Source organism: Gossypium raimondii, chromosome 13, assembly GCF_025698545.1.
Source record: "Gossypium raimondii isolate GPD5lz chromosome 13, ASM2569854v1, whole genome shotgun sequence".
Lineage (NCBI taxonomy): Eukaryota > Viridiplantae > Streptophyta > Magnoliopsida > Malvales > Malvaceae > Gossypium > Gossypium raimondii.
The window spans coordinates 17,444,964-17,460,056 of NC_068577.1; the positions used below are offsets into that span (position 1 = coordinate 17,444,964).

The window sequence follows — 15,093 nt, forward strand, 5'->3', positions numbered from 1 at the left end:
ATCGAGGATACCTGAGCTACAAGTGAAGTGAAGGCATCTACTTCATGTATTCTTGCTACTTGTCTTCCTGAAGTTGCTCGATTGATCGGCCACTGGTAATTATTGCTGGGAATTCTCTCAATGATTTCATAAGCCTCATTATAAGACTTAGAAAGAAGAGCATCATTTGTAGAAGCATCTACCATCATCCTTGTGTGTGCATTGAGACTATTATAAAATGTCTCCAACTGGATGTAATGCGAAATTTCGTGATAAGGGCATTTTCGTAATAATTTTTTGAATCACTCCCACGCCTCATACAATGATTCGTCATCCATTTGTTGAAAATTCGTGATCTCATTCCGCAACTTGGATTCTTTCTAAGTGGGAAATGTTACATTAGGAAACGTTCTACCAACTATTGTCATATAGAATTTGAATCGGGTGGTAACGAGTTTAACTAGGCCTAAGCTCTGTCCCTCAGTAAGTATGGGAACAACTTCAGCCTTGTGCATCATCGGTTACTCCGATCATTTTAAAGGAGTCACTCACCTCCATAAACAATTTGAAGTGAAAGTAAGGATCTTCAGTATGCATTGCACTGAACTGACCCACTGTCTAAGGCATCTGAAACATAATAGGCTTCAGCTCGAATTGTTGTGCCTCGATCTATGTAAGGCCCTAAAAATAGGTCTAGTAATTTTGAGTAAGTTTACCAGGTTCCGAGTGAAAAATTAGGAGTTAAACGGAGTTATTAGTAATTTTTCTCTTAGTTTAGTTAGCTTAATTTCATTTTAAAAAAAATCAAGAAGTAATATTCGAGAAAATAAAAAAATTAGAAAAATTAATTTTATAGTTTTAAATAATTTTTGGGTAAATTAATTATTTTGGGTCAAATTAGAATTGAAAAATAAATTAAAATGGGGTTTAATTGAGAGAATTTAAAATATTAATTACATAGGACCATTATACAAAATAATGAAAATGTTTGAGTGGTTTAATGGAAAATTACTCATATTATCAGAATTTTTGAGGGAAAGGATTATTTTGTAAAACAAAGAAATTGTGGGAGTGGCCTGATGGCAACTTCCCAAATTTTTGAAAATTAGGTGGCGGTTCTTTAGGTCAAAAACACTGCAACCCCTCACTTCACACATAATTTCCACCCGATTTCTAAGCATTTTCTCTTGTTTTTATTTTTCATTTTCGAAGTCCACATATAAAATATTAGATCTCATCTTTCATTTTCTCCAAATTCTTTCAAAATTCTCTAGAAAATATTTTCAAAGTTGGGAAAAACTCACCCAAGTTCTTCAAAGATGTTGATCCAATCTTCAATATTGATGGTTCTAGATCAATTGAAGGTATTTTCTCAACTCTAAATTCATTTTAAAGTTGTTTTAATCATTATTTTTATTTAAATCGATTAAAATGATTTTTCAAATATTTATCTCTTCTCTCTTGAACATGAAATTCATCAATGGTGAATTCATGATTTTTAGTTGGAATCCAAGATTAAATGGATATCTAAGCTCAAATCATGTTTATTAAGAGGTTTTTTATTAGAAATCAAAAGATTAAACTCATTTGATTGATCAATTTTGACAAATTCGTTTTTAACTAAGAACATGAGTTAATTTTCTGGAAAATTATGAAACGGTTTGTTTGATGAAATTAATGCTTAGTTTTTGTCTTGATAGATTAGAAATGATGTTCAGAAATGATTTTTGGTGCAGAGAAGGTCATTTAGGGGCTGAAATTTATGTTTCGGCTATACTGTGAGTTGTCGGTAAGGTAGATTGGAGAGACGTTTAAGATCCGTGTGGTTCATGATTTTTTCAATTTTCTTGTTGTTAATGATAGTTTGTAACATGTATTTTATCTCTGTTTAAGCTCCACAACAAAGGCAGGCCATTGTTAATCAGAATCGAGGTCCAAACACAGCTACTTGATACCCTTTGGCTTGAGAAGCAAAGTGTGAAGGTGGGTGGTTTTTAAAGATAATTGGTAAACATGCCTATTTACATTCTAAATTGAGGTTTTGAATTTCTTTTCTAATGATTCAATTGTATCTCAAATGGTTTAGGTTATTAAAATTGGTTTTAATTTTATATAAGCATATTTGTAAATGATTTATGGAAATTGTGAATTGTGTGTTAGGTATGATTGATGTGAACTGTATTGAATAATAATTAGAGCATGAATTACTGTATATTAGAGCACTTGATGATGGTTTTATGATTGGTTTTAGATCCATGGACAAAGACACTTATTTTTCTTATCTATGTTGGCACTAAAATTGCTAAGTGACATGATTTAAATTGAATTTTTATATCATGAATTAAGTGATTAAATATTAGTTTTTATGCCCAATATGATTGATTATATTGGCAACATTACATGGTGGATTCATTGGATATAGATGGCGTGCCATAGGATTAGTGAGTACTCGCCACTATATGTGTTATTTGTGAGCATATGGCTCTAGGAGTATTAATTTTGTTGGAGCGGATAAGGGAGTGTTGAGTCTTTTTCTCCACTCAATTATTGGTGATTTAGAGGCGATATAAGGGAGTGTAAGTATTGTATTCAATATTTGGGAGATTGGAGATCCGTTTATGTAATGCATGATCACATGTTTATATTTTTCCATGGATGTCATTTGTCAATATAATTGTTTGTTTTTTAATTAAATTATGTTTCCATCGTCATAATAAATGTGATTTTTATTCGTGGAATAACATATGGAATTATGATGTTGCATTGTTGCTGGAAATTTCAATCAATTGAGTACAATAATTGAGCATGAAAATATAATTGAAACTATGATTCATATACTCAAAATTTGGTACATGATTTGTCTTGTTTTAAGTATGTTTTTTGTGTGATTTACTTATTGAATTTATGACCACTCAATGAGTTTTTTCAGCTCACACCCTCACAACTTTGTGCCTTGGTTTAAGTTTGTCAAACATGATTTTGAATGTTTAAATTATGAATACATGTTGTTTATTAGTTGTAATTAGATTAATTAAAATTATATATATATGATTAAAGTAATAAAACTTAGCTAATATAGCCTTAATTAGTAAATGGGTTAAGGAAAAATGGTTAATTAAAATGAATTTTAGGGTTTTTCCAAAATTGATTAAAAGGAAGTTGATAATCATTTAGAATTAAAATTAGGATCATTTAGTTTTAAATGGTAAAATGACTAAAACACCCTTAGGGTTTAGAATTGAGGTGTTATAAGGTTGGGGTGTGTTTTGGGGTGGTCTTGTGCTGGAGAGTCACTTTGGTGGCTAATGTGTTACTTCGGATCTGAGTCGGCCCGTTCAGATCGAGTTTGGGGTGTCACAATCTTGAGCCTTCTAATTCCTGGATTAAGCTCCTGAAAAAGTGGTACAACATACTGTCTAAAAGCTTGATCCCTGTATTAATAACAAATATGGGATATTGAGCATAATTTGCTCCATTTTCTTGATTTTTGTTTTTAAGGTTCATCTCTTTGGTTCCTGTTTGAGTTGTTTGTCTTCTCCTTTGTCTAAAAGTTCTTTCAATTTCAAGGTCTACCGGGAGTAAGTCAATAATTTGATCAATACTCATAAATACTTGAAAAAAAACACAAGAATAATTAAATTAAAATTCAATAGAAAAATAAACCAAAATGTAAAATTAATAATTTCACAAATAATGTCTTTTTAACAGTCCCTGACAATGGCACCAAAAACTTGGAACGATGAAAATGTGCAAGTGTACACAATCGTAACAAGTAATAAAGCAATAAGTATATCAAGTTATCGTCTCCATGGGAACTGTACAAGCAAATATTTATGAAATATAGACTTAAGTGAATTGGTAGTAGAAAAATATTTTGAAGGAAGTGAGCTATTAACTAAGGTTCAGCCAAAACAGTGCCATATCAACGAATTTTTTAGATTCGAAACGACAAGTTAACTTACACTGCTTTGAGACGAAACGAAAGTGCGAACAAGACCAATTGTCACTGTTGATCCGGACATTAAGTTCAGTACCTACGATTAAAATAATGTATAAAATCAATAATCGAAAACCCTTCTAAGGCCTTAAACAATTCAGCCAACACAACATCAATTAATGAAACAAGATTGACACTAGATCTCACTAAAAATCCACATCTACGCTTCTCATTTCCGAGATCCAAGATGTGATCTTAAACAACATTGAATGAGCACTACTCAGCCAAGTAAAGGGGTTGTTTAAATAGTGGAAAATTTTAAGGAAATACTGCTGTAAAGGTGCGGCAAAAACAAAAAAAATACAACAGCCCAAAAGTGATGCACAATGGGACGGCACACCACCACAAACAGCGACAAGAAAAGCTGATTTGGGGTGGCTCAATGAGGGATTTTTTTACAGCAAAGGGACAATTTTGGAAATCAAGTTAGCAGCAATGAGGGGCGGCTTTGGTGATCAAAGTAGTAGAATTAATGGTTGGAAAAATGGCAGCAAAACACCAAAAAATATTATATCAAAGGGATGACTTAACTATGGTGGAAATACACTCTTGTTTGGACAGCACAATGAAGAAAAGTGAAGATGAAAAATGAAAGACTTAGAGAGAAAAGGAGGGTTGGACGGAAAGGGAGGAGAAATAAAATGAATAGGCTGATCATTATGTTAATTTTTTTGTATTTAAACTTAGGGTTTCACTAGGGTGGGACGGCACAGTAGAGGAGTGCGAGCAGAAATAGAAAAATTAATCAATCTGGAAGCGAAGGGATTTAAACTTAGGTCTCGAAGCCAATTACACTATATCCTTACTCACTATTAACCATCAGACTGGTAATTCATTTTTTAAAATAATTTTATAAACGTTAAACTAAAAATTTAGAAAGTTACACTAGCAAACATTTTGAAATTCATTCACTAATTTAAAGTTTAATCCATAATTTAAAGATGTATAGTGTAATTAACTAATATAAATGTTAATAAAAGGGATTATATTGGGTGGTGACCTTTTATGATTTAAACCATAATGGTAGGGTTGTCTACTAACGAATTCAGGAATGGTGTGAATTGAAGACTTAGGTAAAGGGTTGGGTTGTCTAAGAAGGAACTCAGGAGTGTCATGAAGACCTAAAATAAAATCTTTTGCCAAGCAAATCTTATCCAAGGGAGGAACTTAACCCAAAAATTAGAAGGCTTGTCTTTTTCACAATGGCTATCAGCCAGTGCTTTTGCTTTCAACTATCAGCTAGTGTTATTGTGCCTGGCTGGTCTAAACCGGCTATGGGGCAGTTAAAGTGTAATATTGATGCGGTCGTGTTTGAGGGAGAGGGTGGTACTGGATGGGGAGAATTAGTACAAGATGTTGAAGGCTCTTTTGTTATGCTTAGTTTTGATTTTTTGATGGCAAAGATAGCCATTTATATGACAGAAGTTGTTGCCATTAAAGAAGCATTATGTTGCTGCGAGATCAGCACATTGATGATGTTCTTGTGGAGACGATTGTTTTCAATTTTGGCATGCTTTTACAAATCAAATTATTGACATGTTAAGTTCGGTTTGATTGTTAAGGGTTATTTTCAATTTAAAGCAGGTTTCCAATCTTTTTTTCCTTTCTTTAGACTTCTAGAAATGCTAATAGGACAACTCACTCGCTTGCAAGGGTGGTCTTATTTTACGCGTGAATGGCAGACTATTCCATCTCGTCTCTCGAATATTTTGTCTCTAGATCTATTATCTTAGTTGAGGTCAAACTTAAGTTAGGTGTATGAGGTAAACATGTTTGTTTGGGTTTTTAGTTATCCTCTAATTTTTCGTCTTATTATGTGATTTGTGTTATTTTTAATGGAAATTTATCTTTCTCTCAAAAATATTAAAAATAAATTTTATTACTATTTATATATTTTATAATTAAATTAAATGTAAAATATTTTTGTTATTTTAAAAAGTAATATGATTCAAATTGGATTGATTAGACTAGATCATAACACACCCACGATGTAGAAGAAAAATTGATATAACAAAAATAAATAAAAAACTGATACAAAAATTAAGGTGACTTTAGTTAAAATGATAAAAACAGGATATGAAAGATTATAATGTCTTGAATTCAAATTCTAACATGTGTATGCATTTTTTTATAATATAATTACTTTTACTTATATTGTCTTGAATAAAGCAATGAAACTCTTGTCGATATCATTTGACACGGATTTAAACTATAATAGTGTATAAAAAATATTTTTTCTTTGTACAAATAATAAATATTTATGATATAAATATTTAGCAATTCGATTGGATAAATTTGATTGAATAAATTCGATACTTTTAGGAAAATAAGAAAATTGAAAATAATGTCTAATAGATACAAAAAATCATCTAATAAATATTACATAATTCGTTTAATGTACACAAGTATTAGATGGGTGAAAGAAAAACTTAAATATTTATAAAAATATTTAACAATTGAGTTATAAGTGGGTGCTAAAGTAATTATGAATGAATTCTCTTCAATCTTGTGTATAATCCTTATTTAAATTTTAATTGTTTTATTACAAATAGTAAAAGACGGAAAATATTATTATATTAAAATTTATTAATTTATTAAAAGCTAGTTTTATCCTAATTGGATTGTTATCAAATTGATTTGTAAGACCAATTCAGTCAATCACATTATATAGTACTAAATTATTGCATCACTATAATACATGTGAAAATTTTATTTTATAAATATATTTATAAAAAATTGATTTAAAAAATATAAATAAACCTTTGTTGAAAGGTAAAGTTAGACTATTTTACTAAAAAAGGCCCATTTCCTACTTTAGTTACGAAAATGGGTCACTTTAAACTTTATTTACCGGAATGGGCCAAAATTACAAAAACGCTTCCACGTAGACACTTTTTAAGAGGAAATTTCAAAAAGGTACGTCCTTGAGGGAGCGTTTTTGCCATCTTAGCAAAAAGTGCGCTGACGTGGACATGCTTTGCTAACATGGCAAAAACGCTCCCTCAAGGACGTGTGTTAGCCCATGTTTTTTCTAGGGTTAGGGCTATTTGCATGTTTAGTGCCTAGGGTTTATGGGTTTAGAGTTTTAGGGTTTTAAGGGTTTAGTGTTAGGGTTTTGTTAAAATAAATTAGGAATTTATTTGTGGGGTTATGGGTTATGGATTTTTAAAAATAAATCAAGTTTAGGGTTTTTTAACAAATAAATTAAATTAGGATTTAGATTTTTTTAAAAATAAATTAAATTAAGGTTTAGGATTTTTTTAAAAATAAATTAAATTAGGGTTTAGGGTTTAGGGTTTTAAAAATAATTTTGTGTTTAGGATTTTAGGATTTTTGTAATAGTTTTTGGGATGAGTCTTGAAAAAATTATATTGACAAGAAGGATTTTGTTTTTTTTTTTGTTCAGTAGTTTCTGAAAAAATAATTTTGAGAAGATGGTTATGAAAAAATAGTGTCAAAAACGCTTCAAGCAGGATGCATTGTCAACAAAAGTACTGAAAAAAGCTCCCACGTGGACGCTCTTTTTCTGCAGTAGTTTTTGAAAAACTAATTTTGAGAAGACTGTTCTGAAAAAATAATGTCAAAAATGCTTCAAGCAGGATGCACTGTCATCAAAAGTACTAAAAAAGATCCCATGTGGACACTCTTTTTCTACAGTAGTTTCTGAAAAAATAAATTTAAGAAGACGGTTCTAAAAAAATAATGTCAAATATGTTTCAAGCAAGATGTACTATCAGCAAAAGTATTGAAAAACTCTCCCACGTGGACGCTCTTTTTCTACAGTAGTTCTTGCTTGGCCTTAGGTTATAAATTAGCCAAATTTCATTCTCATGTTGCATAAGTTACAGCAAGAAAAATTAGAGAAGTTCAGAAGAGTAGAAATTGAAGATGACTGAACATATTAGTGTTGTTATTTATTATGATGGTGAGGTACATGACACCGAGAACGTCATTTTTTTACCGATAATACAACGCGACTGATTTTTAGCCAGAACATAGATTTAACAGAACTTCGTAAAAGAATTAGGCACAAAATCTTCGAAATGACGCCAATGAGAGTTTCATCTATTAAGTATCGATTTTGTGCTTCAATTGATCCCGTCACATATGACTCATCTGATATCAAAGGTGGTCATAGCTTGGAGGCAATGATACAGACTCATCTCATTAGTGGATCACATTATCTGGAGTTATATGTATAATTTTTATCGCCAAATGAAGCACTTGCGACTTCAACATCTACTGCTGTTCGAGAGAAATACACGACCCCCGCCTGACACTTTATTAGTAGGAGGCAAAACACGGAAGTGCCTGTCTTTGGTGGCAGTATGGGATACACAACCCATGCATGACACTCAGTCAACGGATGGGACATGCACCTCGGTGGGTCGATGTTTGATGCTGGATATGCGTACTGGGAATGACATCAATTTCTAGTGGTTGGCAATCCACGTCTGATTGGGGACGTTATGAAACGTTCACAATAAGGGATGATGTACTCCCTACGACGTCCATCGGTAAGGGGACCTCGTACGTTGCAGATGATGGTGGGTTGGATGATGACTCCGATGTGGATCCACCTCGAGAGCCCGGTTCGGATGGTGTAGAATTTGCATTATTTTCTAAACCAGAGCCTGTTCCAATTGAACCTAAAGATGGTGAAGGGGGTTCAGATGAATAAGAAGAAGATCCGCGATTCACGGCGTACCCGCCTCCAGCCCGTATGCATAATGTCGATCTATCGGCAGATGATGCGTTGGAGTTTCCAGATCTACAACATAGAAGGCGTAACCATACAAGTTCGTCATTGGATTTGGGTGGATTGGAAGTTGGTAAGGAGTTTTCCTGTAAGGATAGTTTTCTCGGTGCATTGAAACAATATAGCACCATGAACGGGGTTAACTACCAAGTGGTTAAATCAAAATCTGAGAAGTTCGAGGCCAAGTGTGCAGTGCGAGATGGTACATGTTCATGGAAAATAATGGCTTTGGTTAGGAAAAAAGACAAGGTTGTGGGAGATAAAGAAGTACAAAGGTCCACATACATGTGTTGCCAATATAGTATCACTAGGTGTTTAGGGGTTTTGAATATTACTGTTATTATTCAATGTTGTATTATTTAACGTACTTCGTTGATAGGTGTTTCACAAGATCATCGTAAGATGGATTCAGATATGATATCTAGCTTAATACTACCGGTAGTGCAGGCGGATCCCAGGACTTCTGTGTCGATTTTAATTGCCAATATTCGTAGCCAATTCAAGTACACGCCTTCTTACTGCAAGGCCTGGATAGCTAAGCAGAAGGCGTTGGAAAAGATGCATAGTGGGTGGGATGCTTCATATAATACGGTGTGGCAATGGTGTCAGGTGCTGGAGAGGTACGTCCCAGGTTGCCTAACAGACCTTGAAATGGTCCCTGCGTACTACAATGATCGCTTCCTCCGTGGATGCCAAGTGCTCAAGCATTTGTTCTGGAGCTTTAAGCAATGCTGGGACACATTTGTGTACTGCAAGCCATTGGTAAGAATTGACAGTACCTTTATGTATAATAGATATACCCATTGGCTATTGCTAGTTGTGGTATAGGATGACAGTGGAAGAATCCTTTCAATTACATTTGTAACAACACCGGGGGAGTCATATGATGATTGAGATTTCTTTCTTTCTAGGTTGAGGAGGCATTTTTGCCCCCAACCTAATATCTGTGTTATATCGGATCAGGGCACTGGAATACTAGCCGCAATTGAGTGACAGGGAAGCCTATGGGATCGCACACACCATCAGTATTGTCTAAGGCATGTTGCGTCCAACTACTACGGGTAATATCGATCTACCACTGAATGACGAAAAGTGACCAAATGGGTATTTAATCTCTACTAATATAATTTCGTTTGTAATATTCAATTTATTCTAAATGGAAGAGTGATATGCAATTTTCACTATCAACTTATATTGACAGGGTACGAGATCGATAAGGATCATTTTCATAAGATGTTGGTGATTTTACGGTCAGTTAACGATCAAGGCACAGACCACCTCTATAACATACCCTTTGATCAGTGGAAACAAACATACAACGGTGGCCTACGATATGGTCATATGACCTCAAACCTGGCTGAATGCATAAATTTTGTTCTAAAAGGAACACGCCATTTGCCGATAACCTCGGTTGTGCAGGAGACATATTTCTGTTTAGAAGCACTATTTCCAAAGCGTGTAGTGAGTTACAAAGGCCAAATACAGGGAGGCCATGTATGGTGCCGGAAGGTATCGCAGGAAATTAACAAGGCGAAGTTGCGGCCACCACCATGCACACAGTGTGTCACGATTACGACAACCTATTGTTACGTGTGATGTAGTCTGACAGACCGAACCAATGTATTATCGTGTACACTTGAGAAATAGGACTTGCGTCTGTGGAAGGCTTGATGCACTTCGTTATCCATACGTGTAACAGCCAAATTTTTAATGGTGTCAGAAATAGTGGGCTACCAAATTTGGCACATAAGTTCGTAAATATTATTATTTAATATTTACGAGTCAAATATGATTTTAGAAAGATTTTTGAATTAGTAATTTGTGTTTTGTAATGATTTATTCAGTTAAGTGGTTTTAGAAAATGAGGTATTGGGACCTTTTTCTATAAATCGAGCCATAAATATTTTTATAAATATTTATAGAGTGTCATTAAGGTATTATTAAAGTTTCGTTGAAAAATTTTAATGTTTTGATAGTTAATTAATTAAAAGGACTAAATTGAAAAAGGTGCGAACTTGCTAATTATAATAATAAAGTGACTAAATGACTTAATTAATAAATGAGGAGGACTTAAGAAATAATTATGCCATAATTAAAACAGTGAGGCGGCATAAGGATGGAAAATAAAAAAAATGCCTTTCAATGGCAAAATGGTAAATAAGTTGAAATTAAAAGTAAACAAATTAGATTTAAAGGTTTTCTAGACATTTCTTTCTCAATTTTGATTCAAAAATAGACATGGGAGAGATCCTTGAGCTGGTTCTTCAATTTTGTTTCATGTGAATTCAATTCTTACCCGTTTCTTGTGATTTTTATGTTTTTGAGATTATTACAATTAAGTCCAACTAAATCTTACCTTCGTTTTTTATTTTGTTAAAGATTTTTGACGTTTCAATTAATGAATATATAGGATTCTTGATGTTAAATTATGAATTTGAGATATAATTTGTTAATTAAAAGTATTTTATTAAGTGATTTTGATGAATTTCCCAATTAAGGACTAAATTGTTGAAATGGTAAAAATAATAGAGTTTGTTGTGAATTTATTGTAAAATGGGTTGTATTTAATTCCATGAATATTTTCATAGCTTTAATTTGTATAAAAATGGTTAATTTGCATGTTTTGAGTTTAAGGATTAAATTGAATAAACGTAAAATTTAGGGGTAATTTTGTAAAATATCAAAAATGACCAAATTTCATGAAATGAATTTTTTTATTATCTAAATCAATAAATTGAATGAAATTATTGGTTTAAATCAATATCGTGGAAAATAGAGGAAAATAAAGAATTACCAAAATGCCCCTAAATCTTGGAATTTCTGCAATTTAGCTAGGTAAGTTCGTGTAACTAAATTGTGTATATTTATATGTTTGAATTGAATGTTGTCTATGTGAATTGTGAAATTGCTATTTATATGAAATTGATGACATATCTGATAAAGCCCGATAAATGTTAAGTCCCATTTGAATAAATGAAATTCGATGGATACAGGATTTCTCAAATTGGTTGTGGTCCTGCATATGTTGCAGACACACCATAGCTCGAAAGATCATCCCGTTATTAGCTCTCATGAGCATCCTGATATTTTTCCCTCTCGAGCTTCCCGTTATATGGTTCTTGCGAGCTTCCCGTTAATAGCTCTTCGGAGCATCCTGATTGGTTGTGACTCTACATGTGTTGTAGACACACCACAGCTCTTATGAGCGTCCCATTATATGGCTCTTTGTGAGCTTCCCGATTAAAAGCTCTTTGTGAGCTTCCTAATTAATGGCTCTCCGGAGCTTCCCGATATGGCTTGCTTAAACTTCCCGATATATGTCTATTCAGAGCTTTCCGTTAATGACTCTTCAAAGTTACCTGTTATTGGCTCGCATGATCTTCCCGATTATAGCACTTATGAGCTTCCCGTTATACAGCCCGGATAAGCTTCCCGTTAAATGGCTCACATAAGCTTCCTGTTATAAGGCTTGAGAGAGGGCTTTTCGATTATGTGCTCTAAGGAGCACTCCCGAATATGAATTGACGGATTACAGATTGTACACTTCAAGTGTACTACCTGTGTAACCATAAATATTTCTAATAAATTCAATGAGTAAAATCCTGACATGAGAAAGTATGAATACGAAATGAATTATTGTCCGTATATGCCTGAAATACATGAAACTGATATTACATGATATGTTGAAATATGAGATAGAAGATACATGTGTATGAAACTTGCCCGACGACTAAGTACATTAGTAATTACGAACTATTCTTGGAATATATATGCATCTGAAATACATAGAAATGATGGTACATGGTATATTGAAATAAAGAAATGAATGATATATATATTTATAAAGAAAGCAGAAGAGAATGATATGCATCATGATATGTACATATGTGAATATATTTTAGATCTTGATACAAGGAAATTATGTAAATTGAGACGAGTAATAACCTCAAATGTGACATGTTGAGAAAATAAGTTTATCAATGTTGATTTATATGGAATATGTGAAAGTACGCTAACAAGTGTTGTTGTTGATGCTTAGGCAAGTGTCAACCTATTGATTGAATGGTAATATGTTCATTTACATGATGCATTGAAATGGTAAGTATTCAAGTGAAAATATGCAAGTGCTCATGAAAGAGTGGTAAGGTTTAAATTGTGCAATTACTTATGAAAGACTTATCATGGGATTAATTCGAGAAAGGCTATGTTAAATGCACTAACTTATGGCTATGGTTGAATATTATGCTTATGACTTGTGTGTTATGCACATAGAATGAATGTGAAAAATAAAGAAATGCAAATGAAGATAAATAAATTTAGAAGAGTTTAAAGTTGTTTAAAATCCTAGTATAGTAGGATAATATGTAAAAGTGATACTGTGGATTTATTCATCTTGTGAGTCGATGAATTTAGCTTCATGAGTATCGCGGTATCATTATTAGATTACTCAAAATATGAATAAATTTCATACTTGAAATGAATTGATATGATTAAAGTTTATCTGAGCTTACTAAGCATTCATTGCTTACGTAGTTGTTTTCCTTTACTTTCCAGTTATCGGAAGCTTGATTAGGTTGAAAGCTTGTGGGAGATATATCACACTATCCATTAATTTTTATTGGTACTTTCGGATATTTTGATTTTGGTTATAATGCCATGTACAAGTGTTCTAGTTAATGTGGGCCTATATGTGTTTTGTTAAAATTACTTAGTTATTTGCCTTATATGATTTATCGTGATTTGGTTTATGATTGTATGGTAAAAGGGTAAAATATTAACTAAAAGTGCCATTTATATACATGTGTTTTGGGATGTGAAGAATTGATCAGGAATAGGTACCTCTATATATAAGGTATAAATATATTTAAATATATTAGTATTTAAAGTACATTTTGACACTAGATGGCATGTTTTGGTAGTTAAGTGACTTGGTTTGAGATAAAGCAAATTAGCTCGGTAAACCTTGGGTACAATTATGCATATAAGTTAGTTATACATATGAATATATTGAATACATGGACACATATGTTATAATCTGTCATCTGAGGTGCCTATAGGAATATTGGTTGTATGTGAATATATTATATATTTCAGGCATGACTTTGACTTGTTTGGGATGCTTAAAAATGACTTGTAAAATGGCCTATTTTTGTCCACACGGGCAGAGACACGGGCGTGTGTCTCAGTCGTGTGCTACACACGGCCAAGTGGCATGGCCGTATGTCCCCTGTATTTTTAAAATAAAGCAAAACAGAATGTTCACATGGCTTGGTACACGGGCGTGTGGCTTGGTCGTGTGACCTAAATAAGAAAACTCACATGTTTGGACACGGGTTGGGACACGGCCGTGTGTCCTTATTTCGAATGTCCACACGGCCATAGACATAGGCGTGTCTCTTGACCATGTGAGATACACGGCCTAACCATACGGGCATGTGTCTCTTGCACCTTTTGAAAAATTTAAATGTTTTCTGAAGTACTTAGTTTAGTCCCAACCTATTTTTAATCTGTATTTTGGGCCTCGATGGTTCATATAAGGGACTTTATGATTGACTTCTGATATGAATAGTATATGATGTGAAATATCTGTTTACTTGATCTGTATATTCTGGTAATGCTCTGTAACTCTGTTCCGGCGACAGATACAAGTTAGGGGTTTTACATTGCGCTCATGTAATTGTAGCTTGTCAGAATCTCTGTTTGGATCCCATGGGTTATGTCGACGAAGTGTACAAATTAGAATACATGTACAACGTGTGGAGACATGTATTCCCACCGATCTCAAATGAACATAAGTTGTCGTCAGACGCTTTCTCCGTTTAAGTAGTTACTGGATAGAGAATACGTGATAATATGGATATCCGGGAAAGAAAGAACCAACAAAAGTTGTGCAGATGGTGTAGGAACCCAGGTCATACAATTCAAACATGCCCAAATCGAAATAGTTCATAATTGATTAAATGAAACTATGTTGCATTATTTCTATTGCTTATTCAAAAGAACTTCTATTTTATTAAATTTGAGAAAATATAAAAATAATTTACTATTAAAATATTTCTAATAAATTCAACGGGTAAAATCCTGACATGAGAAAGTATGAGTACGAAATGAATTATTGTCCGTATATGCCTGAAATACATGAAACTGATATTACATGATATGTTGAAATATGAGATAGAAGATACATGTGTATGAAACTTGCTGACGACTAAGTACATTAGTAATTACGAACTATTCTTGGAATATATATGCATACTGAAATACATAGAAATGATGGTACATGGTATATTGAAATAAAGAAATGAATGATATATATATTTATAAAGAAACAGTAAGAGAATGATATGCATCATGATAT

General features: G+C 33.0%; 1 long non-coding RNA gene and 1 other non-coding gene across 2 annotated transcripts; one reads left to right on the plus strand and one right to left on the minus strand.

Annotated features, from left to right (window-relative positions):
* The first annotated feature begins 243 nt into the window (after positions 1-243).
* LOC128036491 (small nucleolar RNA R71) lies at positions 244-349 on the plus strand. The gene has a single exon (XR_008193286.1). It is a non-coding gene; the product is annotated as a small nucleolar RNA R71 (small nucleolar RNA).
* Positions 350-3,631: 3,282 nt separating this feature from the next.
* LOC128036239 (uncharacterized) lies at positions 3,632-4,607 on the minus strand. The gene is made up of 2 exons (XR_008193023.1): positions 4,124-4,607; positions 3,632-4,013 (listed from the first exon to the last, which is right to left on the minus strand). It is a non-coding gene; the product is annotated as an uncharacterized LOC128036239 (long non-coding RNA).
* Positions 4,608-15,093: the final 10,486 nt, after the last annotated feature.